General features: G+C 38.5%; 1 long non-coding RNA gene across 1 annotated transcript in view; it reads left to right on the top strand.

Moving 5' to 3' along the window:
* The window catches only part of LOC106734989 (uncharacterized), a 16,045-nt gene extending 8,227 nt beyond the window's left edge, over positions 1–7,818 (top strand). Inside the window, exon 3 of the long non-coding RNA XR_001370445.1 lies at positions 7,753–7,818. This is a non-coding gene — a long non-coding RNA (uncharacterized LOC106734989). The remainder of the gene's footprint in view (positions 1–7,752) is intronic.
* Positions 7,819–15,281: the final 7,463 nt, after the last annotated feature.

Below are 15,281 nucleotides of genomic sequence, written 5' to 3'. Positions count from 1 at the left end.
CTTTCTTGCTTTCTTTCTTTCTTTCTCTCTTTCTCTCTTTCTTTTTCTTCTTTCTTTTTATTTATTTCCTTTTTTCTCTTTCTGTTTATTTATTTACAGTCATTTATGGTACATCAATACACTATACAAAATGAGATTTTTCCATTCAGTATACACTGTATGATATTACCATACATATCATCATCAACAAATAATTTCCTATTTCTTGTTTTTTTTTTTAAATTTTTATATTTTGCTTTATTTTTTCCCCTTTGATTCCCTACCTCTTGCCCTCTGCCAACATCCACCATTCTCTCACACTGTCTCTGGTATGTGTAGTTGTTTTCCGTACCTTTTTTTCCCTATGTTTTATTGATTCATTAAAGATCTTAATTAATTTAAAGACTTTCAATAGCAAACACAGCTGATATATACATATTTATGAATGCATGTCTGACTTAAGGTGTAAACCTCAGTTAGTAAAGTGAACATACTATATATATAAAGTAGCACCTCACTGGGGGCTATATGGCTTACTGCAGTTATTAAATAATATTAATGAGTATTTTTAATGCATTTCTTAATTTCAAAAAAAGTTTTTGTTTTAATAGATCAAAATAAAAAAATGTTAAGAGAAATTTGCTTAAAATTTAAAGCCAGGAAAAAGGTTAGGATTCAGTTCAAATAGTAGGTAGATGAACCTAATAACAGTTCAAGAGAAGACATATGGAAATCAAAGCATCGAAGAAAATCAGTAATGTTTAAGTCTAAAGTAAAAAATTATATTTCACTTGTTCAGACTCAAGTAGTTAATCTTCTTCTATTGAATTTGCAGTGTTAGTGTGGTCTGATCTTTCCATTTGAACACTGGAAGTTAACATTCAACTCCAGACTTGTCTCTACCATTAGGTGGGCCATTCTCTTGGTTGTTTCTTGTACTCTTATTTCTGTGTGTCTGACTTTAGATTTTCTGGTATAGCACTCCCTTCAGCACTTCTTGGAGAGCTAGTCTGGTGTTGATAAATTCTTTCAGGTTTTATTTATCTGATAATGTTTTTGTATTTTTTTCCCATATGAAAGATTATCTTGCTGGGTATAGTATTCTTGGTTGAAATTGCTTTTCACTTGACACTTTGAATATATTTTCTCATTCTTTCCTTGCTTGCATTGTTTCTGATGAGAGGTTCCACGTTAGCCTTAGGGGATATAATTTGAAAGTAACTTGATGTTTCTCTCTTGCCAATTTTAGTATCTTGTCTGTCTATGGTTTTGGTCAATTTGGCTATGATATGTCTTGGGGAAGATCTTCTTGGGTTGATTCTATGTGGGATCCTTTGTATTTCTTGGGTCTGGATATTTGCGTGCCTCTCTAAGTTTGGAAAGTTTTCTTCTAGGATTTCATGGAATAGGTTATCAATACCCTTATTAGTTTCTTCACCTTCTGGGATACTGATGATTGGGTGTTTGGGTGTTTAATGGTATCTAGTATTACTCATATGTTATTCTAATTTTTTTGGTTATTTTCTGTCTTTTTGGCGAATTTTTCTAGGTCAGAGGTTCTATCTTCTACATCTGAGATTCTATCTTATTCATGATCTAATCTATTTTTGATATTTTCAAGGGAAGTTTTGATTTTCTGTATTATAACCTTCATTTCTAACAATTGCACTTGATTCTTTTTTTATAATGTGTACCTCCTCTTTCAGATCATGCAAGAACTTCATCATCTCTTGGAATTTGGTGTCACTTTTCTCCTGCACCTTCTGGAATTCATTGTCTCTATTCTCTTGCATCCCTGTTAACTTTGTCAGTATGAATATTTTAAATTATTTATCTGACATTTCCATGAGTTCCCTTTTATTCTTTGTGGAGGAAGGGGAGTTATTTTTTTCCATTAGAGGAGAGAGATTTTCTTGGTTTCTCATATTTCTTGTGCCTCTGTGGTGGTTTCTGGTCACTTGATGGATTATAAGTCTTTTCCTTTTGGGAGTTAAATCTGAGCAATCAGAGGAATGCAGAAGGAGGTGACATACAATCTGTAAACAGTACCTTTTATTCCCTTTGCATAACTGACTCAATAAAAATTGAGGATTAATCTGACCCTAAAAGTATTCAGATATTTGGCTACTGAGCACCCAGACATTCTAGAAAATCAGTGTATAAAGGCTGAGCAGAAAAATGAGAAAGGTAAAAAGAAAAGGAAAAGGAATAGGAAAAAAAGCAAAGAAGAGAGAGAGGGGGGGGAAAAGACAAAAACAATAAGAAAAAGAGAAGAAAAACATTTTTGTCAAAAAATGAAAACCACATGAGAGTGTCACATAAACTAATATAGAGCATCAGAACTCAAATATAGATGGCTGCTGATTGACTTCTCCTATGAGGGTGGGGAAAGGTAAGAATTAGAAAGATAAAAGAACAGCAGGGAGCTAAGTAAAAATTAAAAAAAAATTAAAATATATAGAGAGAAATGGAAAGAGATGGGGAGAATAAATAGAGTGCTCTAACCTGATTCCTGGATAGACGGGGAAGCAGGAGGGTGAATTCTGGGCAGAGTCATCAGTGATTGAAATCTGATATCATTGTTATTAAAGGTTAACATAATACAATAAAGTAACATTTATGTATGTAATATATAATGTAACCTGTACCCAGATATTGACGTGTAATGGTTAATTAAACTGTGCATTTGTATCTATGCACTACAAGCACCATATTAATAGTTTACAATGCAAAGGTAAACAATAGAGTATGAATAAGGCCTAGGCTCTTGGGAATCAGAATGTGTCAAATAGTGAACATGAACTTGCAATTAGGATTCTGTTCTTTAAAAAAAAAAACAAACAACTATGGGGACTAGCAGTTATGTCGCTGGACTCCCCTGTAGTCGACCGTGGTTTGTGTCCTGGACCCGGTGGCTTAAAACTCATGCTGGGCGCGTGTGCACGCATGCCCAAGATCCCGAGAGGAGAATGGAGGAGAAGGGATTGCAGCGTGGCCATCCCCCCAGGGGGTGATTTCTTGCTTTCTATCTCTCTGTCTCTCTCTGTCTGTCTGGCGAGCGCACGCGCCCTATAGCAAAAACCTCTAAAAAAAGATAAACAAAACAAAACAAAAAACTATAATAACCAAAACCAACATGAGCTGACCCTGTGGCCTGGTGGCTAAAGGAGCTGGATCCTACATGGTCAACTGCAATTTAAGTCCTTGAGGAACATTCTGAGTGCATGTATGAGCAGGTATGCCCAATTCTGATGTGATGGAGAAATGGAGAAGAGATTGTGGCATGACCATACCCCACTGGGGTATGCTTTCTCTCTCTGCCTATCTGTTTCTCTCTGGCAAATATATGTACTCTCTCCCTCTCTCTCACGCATGCACACACACACACACACACACACACACACATATAACTATACCCCCCACACAAAACTAACACACGTTGGGAAATAAGAATGAAGGCAGAACCTATTAGACAATAAACTATCCTCTTGATTTGTACATGAAAAATATCACAAAGCAGGCCAGTGGTCAGAATCTGATTGCCAAGGCACTCTCTGTACCTGGACAGTATGGTTTATAAGTTTTTCATCTTGAGAGCAGAAAGCAGATGGGCCCAAGACAGGATAAGCACCATGCTGGCAAAACTAGGGGGAAAAAAACAGTCTTTTATTCAAGATTATTTTTTTAACGAGAGATAGTGAGCAAGAGAGAGACACCCTAGATATTACACCATCATCTTCTCTCCAGCCTTCTCAGTCAGCCAAGAAAATGGACATGCACATAAGCACATCTGGCACCTGTGGGTCAGCCAGGGTGAACCATGATCATGCATGTGGATCCGCACGGCTGAGTGGCACTCTACGCCTGCTTCGCTGTGGCTGGCCCATGAAGAAGACACCGTGGGGACCTTCTCCTCTTGTGCTCGACCCCTGCTTGTGCTCTGTGTGCTTATCCCTGGTCTTTCCTTGTCATATACCCATAGCCAAAGTCAACGTGAGTCTAAAGTGCAGCTTCATTCATACTCCTGGTCCAGTCAGTGAGGTGTCTGTGGTTGACTGTTTTGTACCTTAACCTTGATTTCTGGTTATGAAGGAAAGTTTCAGTATCCTAGGGAAGAAATTTCTATCACCAGTGACAGGTTGTATGATGAGGAGCATTTTGGATGAAGTCGGCCATCTTGTCACTGAAGTAGTACCTTGTGAGCTCTGATATGGTATGCCCTGGGGAGAAGCTGTCAGATAACTTTAAAAAAATTACCCCAGGTGATTCACACATGACGACTTGTATCCTGTATGACAGCTTGCCTTCTCTCCACACCGCATCCCTCACTGAGAACCGCCTTTTACAGGTAGGCCCCCCCACTGGTCAGATATTATATTTTTAAAAAATATTATTTTATTTAACTTTATTTAATTGTTCAGTTATTTTTAATTTGATCAGAGAGGGACAGAGAGAGAGAGATAAAGTGATCCAGGAAGCCGCCAGGCCCGGGACTTGAACCATGGTCAGTCATGTGGGAGTCCAGCGTCCTTAGCCACCATGCCACCTGCTGGCCCCAGATATAATATTTATCTGCCTCCTTCCTGCTTTTCTTACTCTCCTGCTCATCCTTCTTCCCTCCCTCCCTCTGTCATTCTCTTTCTTTCATTTATTCATTCATTAAGCAACTGTTTTTTGAGTTCTGTGGGTCTGGCTCCAGGTTAGTGCAGGTGACTCAGGGTTGAACAGAAACAGGCTTGGGTCCTGCCCTTTGGAAAGGGTTTAGTGGAAGACACACACTAATCAAATCAAGCAGAGGAATGTAAGATTAACAGGCAAGTGTTGTAAAGCTGGGCTTATTTATCACGAGGAGAGGTAAACTGAGGGATGGCTTAGTAATTATGATTATTAAGTATAAAGTGAACAAACGATATGGAGAAAAATGACCAGCAATTATTATAGACTAGAAAAGACATGAAAAGGGAGGTTTGCTATAGCATAAATAATTTAAGGAAATAACTATTCTAATCAGAGGGCCTGCTCTGTTCCAGGCATTGCGTTAAGTGATATATGTATGTATATTACTTAAAATAGTAACTATTTATTAAACATATATGTTGGTGAATCCTTATAGGATTCTGTGAGATAAGAAACGATACTCAGAGATTAAATAACCTGTCACACAATCTGTTTGTGTTTATATATACATATATTATATATGCCTTCAGAAGTTCATGGGAAAAATGGGACCAAGGTATGTGCTTCTTTTGGTGCAAAAACATTTTAAAATTCATCTATACACATTTTCACTGATTGTTTGAAGACCTCCATATATTTTAATAACAACTTTATCTATATACTTTATATATCTTAAAATTTACCCTCCGAGAGTGGGAAGGATTAGTTCAGGCTCAGCAAGAACCCAGAACTGGAAATATGTACCGAGCACTTACGGTGTTCCAGACCTGGCATGGATGCTGGGATGCTGATGAAGGAGAGTACCCCAGGGGCTTCTGGGAGACCTGTGGCCAGAACCAGTGGCCCGGGGGATGGAATGCTTTGAGAAGCTCAACCAGGATCTGAGTCTCTTTATCCCCTTGTGGAGATCTGGACTCCTGACTATGACTTTGTTCAGGGCTTGGTCCAGATTTTTGGAGTGCCAACCTCAACTCCCAGGCCAGTTCTTTTCGAGAAGTTCCGAGACCTCTGGCCTCAGTTCTCTCTGGTTGTTGATGGGGATCGGGAGGGGATGGCCAGAGCCCTGAGTATCACGCTGGCTCTGCTGTGGTTGATGTATCTATACCTGGAAAGCTAGGCCTCACTCACCCAGGCTGTGGCCAGGAAAGCACTATAGCCATCCTCAAACAGGACAGCCTGCTCCCTTTGAGTGGAGCTGCTTCTGAAACTTGGGAGAGGGGAAGGACCCAAGGACTGGTGCTGAGTACTACAAGTCTGTCTGCGGCTGTGGACAAGGACTCATTTGCAGAGAGCTGAAGTTACATCACTAGCCTGACCCTTTCTGAACACAGGAGATGAAGTCCCAGAGCTGCTGGGTGGAACCTCACACATGAGGGGAAGGTTATAATTACAATCTGCAGTTTCATATGTCAGTCAAAAGCTGAATAGAGAGGTTAAGAACATTCCTAGGGTGGCCTTATACTGCTATTTCTTTTCTCTCTCTCACTTTTTCTGGAAAAGTAATTTAAATAACAGATTTAGAATGTAGAGAAAACATCCTTTCTGGTGGTGGTGGGGGAGACATTGAAGGTCCAATCATCTAGAAGTGCTGGTGCTGTTTAAAAGACTCAGGTGGCTGGGGACCAGCAGAGGACATAGTGGTTATGTCTCTGGACTCCCATGTAGTTGACCATGGTTCAAGTCTTGGACCTGGAGACTTAAACTCACCATAGGTGCATGTGTGTGTGTGTGCGCACATGCGCGCTCAAGATCCTAAGAGGAGAATGGAGGGAAAAGGATTGTGGTATGGCCATCCCCTGGGTGTGTGTGTGTGTGTAATTTCTTCCTTTCTGTCTTTCTGCCTCTCTGTGTCTCTCCAGTAAGCACATGTGCCTTATAGCAAAAATCTCTCTTAAAACAAAAAAGTCTCAGGTAGCCAAAAGCATGGGTTTAGGCTCTGAAAGGTGGAACCAGGATAAGATAAAGACCAGAGAATCACAGGTCACTCTGACCTCTGAACCAGTGGGACTAATGGCGTGGTGTGCTGTAATTGCCCGGTGGGACAGTAGGCATTTGGGACTAATGGTGGGACGTGTGTTCACTCATCAGGGATTAGAGTGGGGTTGGGAGATCTAAATTAAAGAATAGTAGAAAATAAAATTTCTATTTATTTATGTTCTATCATTTAGAGTGGGGTTGGGAGATCTAAATTAAAGAATACTAGAAAATAAATTTCTATTTATTTCTGTTCTATCATTTAAAAAATTATCTTTCTCAGATGTAATATTCAGTGGGTTTTAGTATAGTCACAGAATGTGAATTGCCACTTTGTAATTTCAGAACATTTTCAGCATTCACAAAGGAAACCGTGTGCACATTACTTTTCACCTCTCATTCCACCTCCCCTCCACCAAGCCCTGGTAACTTTAACACAACATGCAGCTTCTGTGTCTGGCTTCTCAGTAGAATGTTTTCAAGGGTCATCCATGTTGTAGCCTGTATCAGTACTTCAATAATGGTGCTACAAACGTTTGTGTATTTTGTTCATTCATCATCAGTTGATGAACATTTGGGTTATCTCTACTTTTTGGCTATTATGAATACTGCTATGAACATTGGTGTACAAGTTTTTGTAGGGACATATGTTTTCAATTCTTATGGGTATATTTCTAGAAGAATAATTGCTAAATTACATGTGAATAGTATTTTGAACAAGTTGAGAAACTGCCAAACTGTTTTCCAAACTTGCTGTATCATTTTACAACTGATTAGCAAGATATAACGGTCCCTATTTCATTTTTGTCAGCATTATTTTAGGTGTCCTAGTGACTGCAACATAGCATATCACTGTGGTATTGATTTGCATTTCTCTACAGTTAAGATTTATTAAACTTAGATTGTGTTCATATCCAAAGCCAAAGGTTTTTGTTTTTGTTTTGGTTTTTTTTTTTTTTTTTTTCCTATTGTGCAACAATCTCTCTCATGCTCTTGAAAGTAAGGAGGTTTCTTGATAAGATTGTTACTTATTGAATTGAGTTTTAATTATGACATGTGTATTTAACTCTGGAAAATTTTAAAATAAGATTTTTAGTTTGTTTGTTTGTTTTTTTAATTTAGGAAGGGGCCACCCCTCTGTCTTAGTGGTTGAAGAAACTGGATCCCACACAGCTGATTGTGGTTCAAATCCTGGCCTTGGCAACTTGAAAAACATACTGATCACACGTGCATGCATGGCCCAAATCCTGACAGAATGGAGAAATGGAGGAGAAGGGGTTGTGATGTTACCATGCCCCATTGGGGAATGCTTTCTCCCTCTTTCTTTCTCTTTCTCTGTTTAACTGTCCCTTTCTCTGGCAATTAAAATAAATAAATAAAAATCTAGCATGCAGTAAATATGGAGTAAATTCAGTGGTGTGCTGTAAATGATTAACAACCACTTGGGGGTCCTGGTGCAGAGTAGGGGAGGCAGTAGGAACACTGGTTTGTAGTTCTTACTGATTTGCATGGTGTGAATATTCCCACCCATCATTAATTCAAGCTGCCAACTTGATATTTGTCAGCTAGTTTACAATAATCCCGACAATGTGACAATTAGCTCTTCTGATAACTAAGAGCCAGGGCAGGGCCAGCACACCAATTACATAAATTCAATAAGGTATTCTTTGAGTTGCAAATGTCTTTCCACACAAGAGAAGATGACAAAATGATCATTAGTTGCAGGAAATATAATTACACATACAGAAGAATCTAGAGGAATTAATGTTAAACTATTAGCAATAAGCAATTTCAATAAGCAATGTGACTAGATACAAAATAATTATACAAAAATTAAATTTTCTCACAAAAATAATTAGTTAGTGAATTATTTGGTAAAAATTTCTCAGTCACAGTCCAACTAAGTCACAGCAGCAACAAAACCATAAAGTACCAGGAACTAAATTTAATAAAAAATGTACTCTTTCTGTAAGAAAAATGTCTGAAATTCTTCTGAGGGGCATTTAAAAACTTTGAATAAAACAGAAAGATATACATGAACAGTAAATCTTATATAATTGTCATTTCTCCCTGAATCATTTTATAAATTAAATATGACCTCGATTAAAACCCCAACAAGATAGTTTTTGAAATCTTACAAGATGAATAAAAAATGTATCTGAAAAGAGACCAGCAGTTGGCATAATGGCTATGTTGCTGGACTCTCATGTAGTTAATTGTGGTTTGGGTCCTGGACCTGGTGGGTTAAACTCATGCCAGGTGCGTGTGCATGTGTGCCCAAGATCCTGAGAGAAGAATGGAGGACAAGAGATTGTAGCATGGCCATCTTGCTTTCTGTCTCTCTGTCTTTCTGACAAACTCACATCCTATAGCAAAAACCTCTAAAAAAAAAAAAAAGAAAAGAAAAAAAGAAATGAAAAGAAAAATTTATCTGGAAGAAAAAAACAAAAGAATAAAAATAGGGGAGTCGACACAGAAGATAAGAAAGGAAGGACTCGTGTTACACACATTAAAACCATATTACAAAAATATGGGTTAAAATGCTGTGCTACTGAAGCAGAATTTATTGTAGATTAATTAATGGGCAGAATTTTCTGGAAGTACATTCTCTTTCTTACAAGCTTACGCACCCTAAAGCAAAAACTTCTAAAAAAAAAAAAAAAGAAAAGAAAAAAGAAATGAAAAGAAAAATTTATCTGGAAGAAAAAAACAAAAGAATAAAAATAGGGGAGTCGACACAGAAGATAAGAAAGGAAGGACTCGTGTTACACACATTAAAACCATATTACAAAAATATGGGTTAAAATGCTGTGCTACTGAAGCAGAATTTATTGTAGATTAATTAATGGGCAGAATTTTCTGGAAGTACATTGTAGTAATAAGTAAAATAAAAGCCGAATTTCAAATTAAAAAGAAAATTTTATAAATAGTATTAGAACAATTGAAAAGTCATGTGGAGGGGATTCTACATGGATCAGTTTCAGTTATAGATAATTATACCCTAAAAATGCTTGAAGAAAATATGGAAGTAATTGCTTTTGCAATTCCAGATTGATGAAGTTGGTTTTTCAAAAATACCAGGAAGCCCAGATGCCATAAATTACACTTCACACACACACACACACACACACACAAACAACTTGTAGAGTCCGCGGGTAGCATGTTGGTTGAGGTGGCTGGATCTCATCTGGCTGACTGCACAGTGGGTGTGTGTGTGGGTACAGAGATCCCAACATGGGGAGAAGGAGATGGAGGATAGGGAATTGTGGCATGACTGTCCCCTCTGGGGGATGATTTCTCACTTTCTCTATCTCTCTCCAGTGGGCACATGTGCCTTATAGCAAACTAAAAAAAAAAAAAAAAGGAAAAGAAAAGAAAAGTAACTCCTATACAACAGAAGAAGAATAAGTCAAAGACAACAACAACCTAGGTATGGTATAGATGGTCCAAGCTTCCAAGAACTACTATCGGGATGGGCAAAATTATTACAAAGAAAAAAAAAATTCAACAGCCTAGAAGAAAAAGAAAGAACATTTAAATGTATAAAATTGATAAAGGTGGCCAAACATATTAAAAGGTGGTCAAAGATATAAAATATTTTTATATATCATGAACTAATTTAGATATTCATAACTAAATAACTAATCTAGTTATTATTGCTCTAATAACTAAAATCCATTTGTGGTTGAATAACTTGTTAATTTAAAAAATAATGTTAACTATTTTTCTCTCTTTTCAAATTCTTAAAGAGATTATAAAAGCCATTTTCGGTAATGTTGTAGGAAAACAGATGCTTATTTTACAGTTATGTGTGAGTAAGTTGGTACATAAATTGCCTGCATGTTGGTGAAATTCTGTATATAAATACACTTTGATCTAAAAATTCCATTCCTGAGGTGTATGTACAAGAGAAGGAACAGGTCCAAAGTTACTTATTGTATCTTTCAAGAAAAGCAAGTTACATAATACTATACATTCTGCAGTGCTACTTTTTTCTTTCTTCTTTTTCTTGAGAGATTTTTGCTATAGGGTGCATGTGCTCAGTGGAGAGACAGAGAGAGACAGAGAGAGACACCCCTGGGGGGATGGTCATCCTGCAATTGCTTCTCCTCCATTCTCCTCTCAGGATTTTGGGCACACATGCACACACCCTCAGTGTGAATTTAAGCCACTGGGTCTGGGATTCAAACTGCAGTTGACTGCATGGGAGTCTAGTGATGAAACCATTACACAACACTATCTGCTGGTCCCTCATGCTGCTAATTTTGTAAAAGGCACATATTTCTTTTTATTTTAAAACTGGAAAAACAAGACACAGTTAAAAATAAAAATAAAAAGCAAACCGAGAGTCAGACTATCTCAAGACTCTGAAGTTTTGGAGTATTCCCAGCCACGTGTTCTCTTCCTGTTGTATACAGACTGGAAAGAAAAGGGCCAGCCAATGGTGTGGTGATAAAGGCAGCTGGATCTCCCATGGCTAATGCATGGTTTGAGTCCTACACCCGGTAATTTGAAAAACACACCAGACGTGCACACACAGGCACAAAAATCCAAGAGGAAAATGGAAGAAGGGATTGCAGTGTGGCCAGCCCCCTGGGAGGTGCTTTCTCACTTCTGTTTATTGATCTGTCTCTCTCCTCTCTGGTGAGCATGCATGCTCTTCAGCAACTCAAAACCAATCTACCAACTAACCAAACAAAAACAACAAAATGGAAAGAAATATGAGGGTAAATTACTTCCTGAGCAGTTTGGGGTGCATTTCTCTCTAGTAATGATGTCATTGGTGGTGCTCCGGCTGCAAGGCTAGCCCAGCTTTACAAGAGGTTAGGTGCAGTCTTGTGAGGCCTCTTTGTAAACCCAGTGACTAAATGAGTTAGTCATCCCAAGGATGCTTGCATAGATGGGCTAATGTTCAGATGCTTAGCTTTGGGAACGCATCATTACAATCAGACTTCCTAGAAAAGTAAATGCAATGAATAAATGCAGGATTATGAGTGTGAACATGGCATGTTATGGCGAGGCGTTCAGTATTTTTAAATCTCTTTTGCCTAGAATGTTTCTTTTATTTCTCATTTGCTATTTGTGCAGCTCATGAAGGCAATTTTATATCTATTTTAGTATTGTGAAAAGCAAAATTGATAACAGAATGCTTAAACCTTATGAATGTTTAATACTTTCTTATTTTTACACAGACCCATTTTTTTTTTCCAGAATATGAAAGAAATAAGCAATTCAATCTGGAATGGACTTTATTTTATTTTTTTCACATGTTTATCTTGGAGTGAATATTTATGGGCTAGACAGAATCCCCTGAAAATAGAAGTGTCCCATTTTTTGTTTACATGTAACATTTATTGCAAATGGGAGGAAATGCTAATTTAAAACAAACTTTTACAAATGAGCTCAGAGCAGCTGAGTTTAGAACTAATTTATAGCTGGAACACTTTGAGGAAGTGCTTGGATCAATTTATTATTCACTGAGATTGTTGAAAATGTATATGGTGATTATTCTGATGGCATCTCTAGGCACACGTTTATTCTCAGCGGATAAACACTCGGCCCCATCCGAGGTCATTGAAATGCCTTGCGTATAAGCAGCCAGGCTCCATTTTCCATTTGCATATCTATGTGGGGCCAGTGCTCATGTCTGCCCATGCACACAATCCTCGGAATTACCTGGAATATTAACAAATGCTGTTTTTCACATTCCACGTCAGTATGGTCATTTTAGGCAGATGAACATTCTCTGAGACCCTCCAAGCATCTTGCAAATGGATAGTTTTGTCCTCTGACACCAGCGTTCTAAGTCCAGCAGCTGGCCCACACCCAGACAGTGAGTGAGTGACAGGCTCTGTGGAGAACAGAGCACCTCTGTGCACAGAATTCCGGGCATCGGGATGAACACATATGCACTGTACCCTGGAGGATTTTATATGATTTGGTATAAATGTGTACATTCATAGCCTCATGAGCGCACGTCTGTAAATATGGGGTCTCAATAGCTTCATACATTCTCCTTACTAGCCAATGAGTTCTCGGGCATGTTTAATGAATCCTCTACTATGCCTGGATAGGAAGTACTACATTTCTGAGGTCTGAGCAAATACCATGTTTCACTTACACAGTGTCAAAATTATCTCAGAATGAGTACAGTGCTATTTTTATGGTTTTGATTTTTTAACTTTTATTACTTTTAAAATAATACACATAATGTATATTCATAATGGAAACTTATAAAATCTAGGTAAGTAAAAAGAAACATACCATGTCTTACCCCATCACCTTGAGATAATATTGGGTCATCGGAAAAGTCATGATGCAGTTTCCAATAGAAAAAAATAGAAAAAATAGATTCGATGTATATTTCTTTATACTTTTTTCTGTGCACAAATAAACATGCATATACTCTTTCTCAAAACTGGGTCATAGTATAGCTATCTTAAAGCCTTCAAACGCTACTTTTAAAATTTGATACACCATGAATACCTTTCCATTTCCAACATAGTATTTAATGGTTGTAAGCCAAGGGAATTCTATGTACATGGGACCAGGAATTCTTTTCCCCAAAGACCTTTATTTAATGGTTGTAAGCCAAGGGAATTCTATGCACATGGGACCAGGAATTCTCTTCCCCAAAGACCTCAAATTAAATGGACTCTTAACTGTCCAGGGCCTAGCTTCCCGCCTGCTTTGGCATCACAAGGTAACTAAAAGGTTACTGGTTACTGTTCAGTGGTCGGGCGTCCATGTGTGTGTTTGCATGTGAGTATGCATGTATATGGCCTTTCACAGTGTAGAACTGAGCTGGGGTAGAAAGAGGGGTGGGGCCAGCCAGTGGGGGCAGTTGAGGCAGCTGGATCCTACATGGCTAATTGCTCAGTTCAAGTCCCAGACCTGGTGCTTGGAAAGATGCCAGGCATGTGTATGTGTGTGTGAATATCCAAAATCCCAAAAGGAGAGAGAAATGGAGGAGGAAGGATTGCGGCGTAACTATCCCGCATAGGAGGTGTTTATCACTTTCGCATGTCTGCCAGTTGATGTTCCTGTGGTAAATGTGAATCAGTGCTCTGAAGAAATGGAGGACAAATGGTTCCAAGGTATGTGCTGGAAGCTGTGTTTTCCATTAAACTAAAAAAAAATTTTTTTTGAGAGGTTTTTGCTATAGGACACATGCGCTCACCAGATAGACAGAGAGAGACAGAGACAGAAAACAAGAAATCATCCCCCAGGGGGGATGGCCATGCCACAATCCCTTCTCCTCCATTCTCCTCTCGGGATCTTGGGCACACATGCACACGTGCCCGGCGTGAGTTTAAGCCGCCGGGTCTGGGACTCAAACCATGGTCAACTACTTGGGAGTCCAGCGACATAGCCATTATGCTAACTGCTGATCCCAGGAGGTGTTTTCTTCCTTTCTCTCTCTGCCTCTCAGTCTCTCACTTTCCAATGGACACATATATCCTCAGGAAAATTTTTTAAAAAAGGAAAAGGGTCCCTGTCCACAGGGACCAGAGGCTGGGGTCAGACATGAGAATTCTAAAATCAATCCATTTTCCAGCTAATTTTGAAGCTATATATTTCAAAGTAAAAAGATATACTTATTTCATTTAATAGTTTGTTTGCTTTTATAACTTTAAAATATTTTAGTCAATGGTAGGCATGTGGTCCTCCATTTATTCTCAAGGTGTGCCCCAAACATGTAGGGAGTGGGCCTGAATACACCTGTTATATGCCTTGCAAGTTTCTCAAATATGTGTTTTGTTTGCATAATAAATGACTTTTCTTTAAGAATGGTTTATTGACTGGTAGAGATTCAGTTTTTTATGATGTTTACTGTTTTACTATATGCCACATTCCGCTGGGTACAGGATGAAGAGAACAATACACAGGCCAAGACTTTATGAAATTTCAATTTTCTGGACCTCAGACAAGTGAAATTATTACTGCAGAAAGTCATAAGTGTATCGGACAAGCATGGACATAGTATAGAGGTTACAGAGAGAAAGGTGTGACTAATCTGTGGGTCAGAAGCCTGAAACCAACTAATTCACCTGGTCAACCACAACCTCATAGAAATCTTCAAAAAGTTCTGCAACTTTCCTATCCAAAATGAGTGATAAACTTTCTACATAGTTCACTGTTTTTAAGTTTTAGATAAATTTGTGAAGTTGGTCACTTGACAAACGGATCATTCAGGAATTCACTTTCGGCAAATGATTTTGGTGAACCTGCCTGTTTCCAAGAAAGGCTAGTCTCAATGAATATTCATAGATGCTCTGTCCAAGGTGGGATTTAAAAATGTATGGAGTGCTGGCCCCACCGCCACTGGTTAAGGGAACCAGATCTCATAGGCCTGACTGTAGTTTGAATCTCAGCTATGGTGGCCAGAAAAACACACTGGCACATGTGCATGTGTGCCCAAAGTCCCTATGGTATGGAGAAATGGAAGAAAAGGGATTGCAGTGTGACTGTGACCCGTTGGCAAGAGTTTTCTCCCTTTCACTCTCTGTTTTCTTGTCATTGGCAAGTGCACAGGCCCTCTGGCAATTAAAACAAGGTTGTGGTTTCGAATGGAAGCAACTAGGTAAATTGATGAAGAAAGACATTCTGTGAAGAGGGAACAGAGTGTGTCAGCTTGGAGGCATCAGATG

This window comes from Tupaia chinensis, unplaced genomic scaffold, assembly GCF_000334495.1.
Source record: "Tupaia chinensis unplaced genomic scaffold, TupChi_1.0 Scaffold000272_1, whole genome shotgun sequence".
Classification (NCBI taxonomy): domain Eukaryota; kingdom Metazoa; phylum Chordata; class Mammalia; order Scandentia; family Tupaiidae; genus Tupaia; species Tupaia belangeri.
Note: the sequence above shows the minus strand (reverse complement) of the source record. Positions and strands in the feature narration are given on the sequence as shown.